This window comes from Jaculus jaculus, chromosome 14 (assembly GCF_020740685.1).
Source record: "Jaculus jaculus isolate mJacJac1 chromosome 14, mJacJac1.mat.Y.cur, whole genome shotgun sequence".
Classification (NCBI taxonomy): Eukaryota; Metazoa; Chordata; class Mammalia; order Rodentia; family Dipodidae; genus Jaculus; species Jaculus jaculus.
The window spans coordinates 33,908,647-33,917,260 of NC_059115.1; positions in this window are offsets into that span (position 1 = coordinate 33,908,647).

Sequence of the window (8,614 nt, forward strand, 5' to 3'; positions counted from 1 at the left end):
TCTCCCTTAGCCTCATATGTTTTGAATACTTGGACCCAGCTGGTGGTAGTTTGGGAAAGTTGTGGGGCCTTTGGGAGGTGCAATTTTGCTGAAGGAGTTGTGTTACTGGGGACTGGCCTTAAGGGTTAGTCTACAACTCACTACAACTCACTAGGTGTTCATGATAGCTCACCCAGACAATTTCCTCCTGCTAATGTGACAAGATAAGTTGCCCTGGCTGCTTGCTCTGCTACAATGCAACTCAAAACTATAAGCTGAAATAAAACCTTTCCTCAAACTAGCTGCTGGTCAGGTTGTGGCGTAGTTAGCTTCTGGATGCCTGGACAAAACACCCAGCCAATGCAGCTGATGGGAGGAAAGAGTTGATTTTGGCTTACAGTGTTGAGGAGAAGTTCATCGTGGAAGAGAAAGGATGGTAGAGCAGGGGCTGGGCACCACATCTTGCCATAGAAGTTGGGAGATAGTACGAGTGAGCTAGCTTTGGCAAGAGGGAGCTGGACTCTAACAAGCCAAAGCCATCCAGCAACACACCTCCGGCAAGGATCTTCCCTCCAGATTGCCATCATCTGGGGACCTAGCTTAATCACAAACACGTGAGGCTATGGGGCATTTTCCATCCAAACCATCACAGGTGTTTTTTCTCAGCAATGAGATTGCTATACCTCTGCCATCCTTTGATGCCTACCCTAGACCCAGAAGGGATGCCGCAAAGGATGTGGTTTCTGAAAGCATTCCCAGATATGGTCAAGTGACCTCTCTTGGTGTTCAAGTTCTAGCTAGCTGGCTTGCATTCTTTGCCCCCTACTGCACCCTGGGGATGTGGCTCCAGGAGGCCTGGTGGGGAGGGGAGGGGGACCTGAGACTGTTCCAGGGCACCATTGCTAATGCGACACAAATGGGTACTTTCACCCTGACCATTACTATTCAAACCTTGGATTTCCCAGTGCTCTGTTTGGATGTTGACGTTTCCTCTTGACCCGATGAGCAGCACACTGGGAGGTCCCAGTGGACAGTGTGGTGACTAAACCTGCCAGTGAGAGCAGCAGAGTTCAGCGCGTAGGTATCTCCAGCCCTGAGGGTGGTGGGGGGACACAGAGGGAAGGGACAGGACCCTGGTGGTTGAACAAAGCATGAGCCCAGCATTTTCTGGCCTCACATGTTGTCTCCTTGTCTGGGTGCCTGCTACTAAGCCCGTGGGCTCTGGGTGTGAAGGAGGTGAAGGGTACAAGGAGTAAACTGGGACGTGGGCAATGACTGCTTCCTTAGGATTGAATCTGGTGGAAGCTCAAGCCGCAACCTAGCTCCTCTTCCCGCTGCAGCTCCATCATGCTCCACGCTGGAAACTTCCAGCTCTGTGTTGACAAGGGAGGTGGCAACTTTTGACCAGAGGAGTCCCTAGCGCACCTCTGTGGTCCTTGGAGGAGATGCCAGGTAGTTAGTTGTCCAACAAAGCTTGGGTTAGCGTTCCCACAGCTAGCAAGGCCCCTCCCCTCATCCTGCCCAGCTTGCAAGAACCTCATGGCCATTCAGGGAGATGGTTACTTAGCGACACAGGAGTCTTGTCAATTTTTACCTCAAGGACTGCTCATTTTTACTTCATGTTCAGCTCTGTTCTCTGAGTTCTCATCTGTATCTTATTGAAATGACTTCAGGACGTTTCCTCTCATTTCAAAACTGATTTTACTCTAGAGCCCCCTCTGGTATGCCTGAGCATTTACAAATTGAAGTCCTTTTTTAAAAAAATGACTTTCTTCTAATTTCCCCTTTATTATCACTTCTCAGCCTTTTGGCTAAGATCAGGTGCATAATTCTCATTTACATTAAATATTATATGTAAATGGGCTAGCATTACTTTCTAATCACTGTGACCAAATATCTAACAAGAAACAACTTGAAGAGAGGTGTTTTGTTTTTTTTTTTTAATTTTTGACTCGTGGTTCAGGGATACAGGTCAGTTGTGGCAGGGAAGACATGATGGGAGATGCTCCCACATCTGGAGTGTGAGGTGGCTGGTTATATCACCTTGTTATTGAGGAAACAGAAAGAGAGAGAGAGAGAAAGAAAAAGAAAGAAAGAGAGAGAGAGAGAGAGAGAGAGAGAAAGAGAAAGAGAGAAAGAAAGAAAGAAAGAAAGAAAGAAAGAAAGAAAGAAAGAAAGAAAGAAAGAAAGAGAGGAGAGAGAGCGAGAGCTGGAAGCAGTGCTGAGCTATGACCCATATATGGCCTGTCCCTTGAGTGACCTGTTTACTCTAGGTCAGCCTGATATGGGTTAGGAGCAGGGTAGCTTTTTTCTGTAGCAGGTAGATAGCTAGAGACTGGGCCATAGAAACTTTTCTGCTTGGGTAAGACTAGAACTAGCATTCGATTCAGTCTCATCTAAGATGGCTGCAAGCAACAACAATTACTTTTGTTTTTCAGTTTTTCAGATTTAGCCTTCCTGAGTTAATGTGCCTGTTGGGCCCAACAATGAATCAGGTCCCTCTCTTACACACCTGAGTCTGATGATAGGCTCATGCTGATTGGATGTGTGACACATATAAATGGACCTGAGTCACATGCTCAAGTCTCTTAGCTTCCCTGAGCTCTCACCACCTTAGCCTCTTCTCTCCTTCCTTATGTGTCTTATATCTATCATGTCTTTAAGACCAGTACCATGTGAATGATGCTGCCCAAATCTGCTGTCAGCTGAAATGCGGTCTTGGACCACAGTCACATCAGCCCCTGTCTGCCCGGAGGAAGAGCATGCCTAGGTTGTTTGTGAGCAGGGAATCCCTTCAGTGGCATTGCCAGTTTAGATTCTCTCCTGTCAGGTGAATTTGCATTTTCACAAGATATATCTTGCCCTTAGGGTAACTTTCCTGTTACTCCAGTGCAGAGCAGGTTCCCTCTTAATGTCACAAGACTTCACAATCATAGCTACTCTCCTGCCTTTTCTGCAACTGTAAAGCCCATCCATTTGCTCCCCAAACAATATATTTGAAAAATTTTTGACAACCTCCATACATGTACACAGTGTGCTGTAATCATAACCTCTTCTCACCGCCCTCATCCGTGGCCTCTTTCCCCTCACCCTCCACTGAACTCCCCTTCCAACTAGGCCCTCTTCTGATGTCACATGTCACTGTTTGCTCCCCACCACTCTAGCAGGCAGCTTCAGGTCACTGAGATGAACTTCCAGACCAGGCACAGTTATGGAGGAAGGGATTTATTGAAGCTTACAGATCCAGGAGAAGTTCCATAATGGCAGAAGAAGCTGGCCTGCCTTTACAGGCCCAAGCAGAGAGAGATAAAGAGAGAGAGAGAGAGAGAGAGAGAGAGAGAGAGAGAGAGAGAGAGAGAGAGGGGGAGAGAGAGGGAGAGAGAGGGAGGGAGGGAGGGAGGGAGAGGCCATCAGCCAAATTCCACAGCACACTTCAGGAACTCCGGGTACTTTGCATATCTTTAGATTGGAATTTCAAATCTACCACCACACCTTCAGGCTATAGCATCCAGTCCAGTGACACCTTCTCCAGCCAGGTGGCTGCAGGAGAGTAGAGAGTGGAATTTCAAAGGTGAAAGTGGGGGGGAGGGATGGGATATTATTTACAATTATGGAAGTTGTCAAAAAATAAATAAACTGTAATAAAACACTGAATATATTGGGGGCATTTATTCAAACTACCACATTCCGCCTCCAACCCCCAATAGATTCATAACCATCTCACATTGTAAACTGTATATTCAGTCCAATTTCAAAGATCCCCAGAATCCTTACCAACTTAAGATAGTTTCAAGGTCCCAAGTCTCTTCTGAGATTTAAGATTGTCTCTTAGCTGTGAGTCCTGTAAAATCAAACAAGTTATATGCCTTCAACATATAAAGGCACAGAGTGAACATTTTCAACTGGCATAAGGAATAAGGGGGAGAGACTGGAGCAATGCAAACATCACACTTTGGCAGTTCAAGTCTGCTATAACCAATGACTGACAGTCTCAATTTTCTAATTCAGCCCCTCCAGCTAGACAGAGCAGCCAGGGAAAACTTCCATCCCAGGCTAAAAGTGCCCTCCATGGTAGCCCTTACACAATCCTGGTATATCATCTTTGGGTCTTCATGCAAACCACAGTCCATCTTCCAATGGCTTTGCCAGCCAGTCAGGGTCATGATGCCCTGCCTCATGCTGTATCTCAGCAGTGGCTCCTGGAGCCATGTGCAATTCATGACCACTCCATATATTCTTCATGCTTCCAAAACTAATACCAGGAGTTCAGGACACAGCCATATCCTTAATTCAAGGATGAAATAAATCTGAAAAGTTGGTACCTTCTCCAGTCAACTCTTTCCAAAAGAGTTTGCAGAGGACTATCACAGTCTTTCCTCAGGCATCCTCTCCATTGTTTTAATTGCTAATGTGTTTCACAATAGCAACTTCTGCAACATAAAACTAGTCTCAGCGACTGTAACTTTTTTTTTTTTTTTTTTTTTTACCTTCCTGACCTACAATTTACTGGAAGGTATCCCACCTCTGGCGGTATATTCTTCACATTTTTATGCTCCCTTTGTTGTACAATCTTACTGTAAACCTGTGTTAAAGCAATGAGTAATAACCATGACATAGCTCAGATGCTATCCTGTCTTGAGATTTACTCTGACAAATAGATTAATCCATTACTTTCAAATTTAGCTTCACTCAAATTCTTAGGACATGGACCAAATGCATCCAGTATTCAAGGGTCTTTCTAATACAAATTTCCAAATTTTCCACATTCTTGCACAACTTATTTCCGGAGATGACACACAACATGGTCAGGTTTCTTGTAGAAATGACCTCACTTTTCATTACCAATTCTATTACTTACTTTTCTTGTTGTGGTGATAAAATAGCTGGTAAGAAGCAACATTTAATAAAGGTCTACAGTTTGAGGTGATGCAGTCCAGTATGGCAGGGAAAACAGCAGAAGCATGAAGCAGCTGGTCGCATCCAACCCAATGGCCGGGAAGCAGAGGGATGAACATTGCTGCTCAGCAACAGTTTTAGTCTAGGACATGGCATGGTGCTGCCCATTCTGACGGGAGTAAGGTGGAATCTCAAAGTAGTTTTAATTTGTATTTCCCTGAAGGCTAAGGATGTAGAACTGTTTATACATGTTTATAGCCCATTTGTATTTCTTCTTTTGAGAATTCTCTATTTAGTCCCATAGTCCTTTTTTTTTTTTTTTTTTAATGTAGGGTCTCACTCTAGCCCAGACACACCTGGAATTCACTATGTAGTCTCAGGGTGGCCTTGAATTTATGGTGTTCCTTCTACCTCAGCCTCCTGAATGCTGGGATTAAAGATGTGTGCCACCACACCTGGCCATAGTTTACCTTTAATTGGGTTGTTTCTTTTAGTTAGATATACTAAGGGCTTATCAATCTTGTTTAATCCTTTCATACAACCAACCTTTTGTTTCATTGTTTTTTTGTATTATTTTTATTTTCTATTTCACTAATTTCTGTCCTATTCTTTATTATTTCTTCCTGTTTACTGATTTTTTGGTTTGCTTTGTTCTTGTAATGTCCTCCTGTTGGAGTGTTCCTTTAGTCACTATAAAGTGACCTTCCTCATCTTTCCTAACTGATGTCAGTTTGAAGTCTACCCTGTCAGATATGAGGATAGCAACACCTACTTGTTTTCTAAGCACATTCGCTTGAAATACCATTTTATATCCTTTCACCCCAAGATAAATCCATCTCTTATGAAAAGGTGGGTTTCCTGGAGAAAATAAATAGAAAGATCCTGCTTTTTAACCCAGTCTCCAAACCTGTGTCTTTTGGTTGGACATTGAGGCCATTGATATTATTAATTATAATTGAAAGGTGTGCATTTATTCTTGCCATTCTTCTTGTTTTGTAGTTCTTCTGGTTGTTCCTTTACTCTCTTGTATTAACTATTATATGAATATTATTTTTTTCCTGTTTCCTTATGTCCGTGCTTTTATTTCTCTTCAGCATGGAGGACCCTTTCAAGTATTTTCTGTTGGCTGGTTTAGTGTTTATATATTACTGTAGCCTGTTTTTGTTGTGAAATGTCCTAATTTCTCTGTGAATTGGATGGATAATTTTATAGGATAAAGTAATCATTATTGACAGTTGCTATCTTTCAGAACTCAGAATATTTCATTCCAAGCCCCTCTTGCTTTTAACGTTTGTGATGAATAATCTGCTGTTATCCCGATGGGCTTGCTTTTATATGTGACTTGATTTTTTTCCCTAACTGCTTCCAACATATTTTATTTGGTTTGTATGTTTTGTTGTTTAATTACGGTATGGTGGTGAGAGGTTATTTCCTAATTTTGTCTGTTTGGCATTCTAAATGCTTTCTGTATCTGTATTGGCATCACTGTCCTTATTTGGGGGAACTTTTTTCCTGTGATTTTGTTTAAAATACTCGCTATGCCATTAGAGTGAAATTCTTCACTTTATAGTATGTCCTGAATTCTTATATTTGATCTCTTCTTAGGTTCCCAAGTATTCTGAAATTCCCAGTCATGCCTTCCTATTAGTTTGTCTTTCTCTTTGTTACAGTGTATTAGATCTGCTACCCAGCCTTCTAGTTTAGATATTCTGTCCTTTCTTCCTTGATCCATTCTACTGGTGAGACTGTCTACAGTTTTCTATTTGACGTACTATGTTTTTCACTTCTAGTATTTCTGATTGGTATTATTTCATTATTTCTATCCTTACTCATGTCTTGTATTGACCTCGTTATTTCATTAAGTTGTTTTCCTGTGTTTTCTTGTTATTCCTTCATGAGTTTGTTTTCGTCTTTGATTCATTTGATTTCTTCTTTGAATGCTTTGAGCACATATAATCATTTTTTTAAATCATTGTCAGACATTTAATCTAATACAGTCTCACTGGAGATAATCTCTAATGAGTTTATAATTTTTGGTAGAATTGTATTGTCCAGATTTTTTGGTGTTTCTTGTATTATAATGTAGAGATTTTTTCATCTTGAGTTAATTTGATGCTTGGGTTTCCGAATTATCTGCCGTATTCTTAGTATGTAAATCCTACTTTTTGTATCTTCAGGTTAGGAGTTTAAGGTGCCAGGTGTGGTTCTTCTTCTCCCAGAGAAACAGCAGAAGTGACCTTAGGTGTTGAGTTTGCCTGATATTTAAATATTCTAGTAGGCTCAATGGAGCAAATTACTGGCAAATTCTAAAATTCAACTGAGTAATATACATATTCAATCAAAACCAGCACAGAGTATTTATGCACAGTGGCAATTAAAACAAACAGATTACCTAATAAAGTCAAAGTCCCTTAGGTTGCCCTGCACCTTAATCGTTTGAACTGGGAGGCTGGGATTTGTGATCTGGAATGGGTTCCAAGTCAGCATGGGGATGCCCCCAGTTATTACAGAAGATAAAGACAAAGGCCTTATAAGTCAGGAAACATCAAAGGCAACAATAGTCAATACCAAAATACAGCTTATTTGAGGATGACCAAGCCGACCAAGAATACATCAATTAAATATAAGACACAACCTGCCCTGACGTGGAAGGTGAGATTAGCACTTTCAGTGCAGGCTATGTACCTGGCTCTGGGTAAGTAGGCCTTGTTACCTTTTGGGAGGGCTTCAAATCTCATTAGTGCTGAGTGCCCACCTCTGTCCCTCTGTCGTGCTATGGATTTGGTCAGGCTGTTTGGGTCACTGGATCAGTTGTGATTGGCTGGGCTGGATGCTGTGTGTCTGGAGGGTGGGCAAGTTCTCTGGTGGTTTGCAGCACTGGTGGATGGGGGAAGTGAGGCTGTGTAGAGGGCCTGGAGCTCTACTAGACCTGCTCAGTGGGTCCAGTTTGTGATCTCCTTCAGTAGTTGCTCAGCTGGCCCCTGCTGTCTTCCCCTTCAGGTCTCTCAACTTTGCGATAAGGTTGATGTAAGTGGAAAAGCTCCCCTCCCCTGGCTTCTCCTCCTGTGGCTCTGGGCTGCTCTGGTCTGGGTGGGCATGCAGCTCGGGGCCAGCAGCGCCATGGTGGGAGCCACTTTCATGCTTCTGCTTGCTGCAAGCTCTGAGTTACTCCTGTTTCTCTGCTGTGGTTGATCATTCCTTATACACCTTTATCTTTGGGTAGAAGAGTGTATTTTGCTGTTTTTCTGCTTATTTATCCCCTTAAGCTGCTTTAGCAGACTACGAGCTGGCATCTTACCTGGAAGTCAGCTTCTTTATTCTCATTTTGCTTTCTTATTTTTACTTTCTTCCCTTTGAGTTGTTTGTTCAAGTATTTTTTTCATAGTGATGGAAATTCAACTAACACCAGAAGAAAAGATTTCTTTTGGATCATGGTCTCAGAGGCTGGATGCTGGTCTGGAGGAAGTATCACCTGTCCCCTGGAGGGGCACACATAGGTGTCGAGCCAGTCTGGCAGAGTTGTCAGATGTTTGGGGGGAAGGTTCTCAGCAGACTGAAGGTCCCGGCAGGACCATTCTTTGTTTCTTTCTCTCTCTCTCACTCTCTCAAATAAAAATAAAGATAATTTTAAACAATAGGAGATAGTATTGTGTGGCACAAAGTCAGTGTGGCCTCCTGACCCCATAGCACTAAGTCCTCTCACAGCCCTCTGCTCCCCCCTCTGTTAGGGATGGATGAG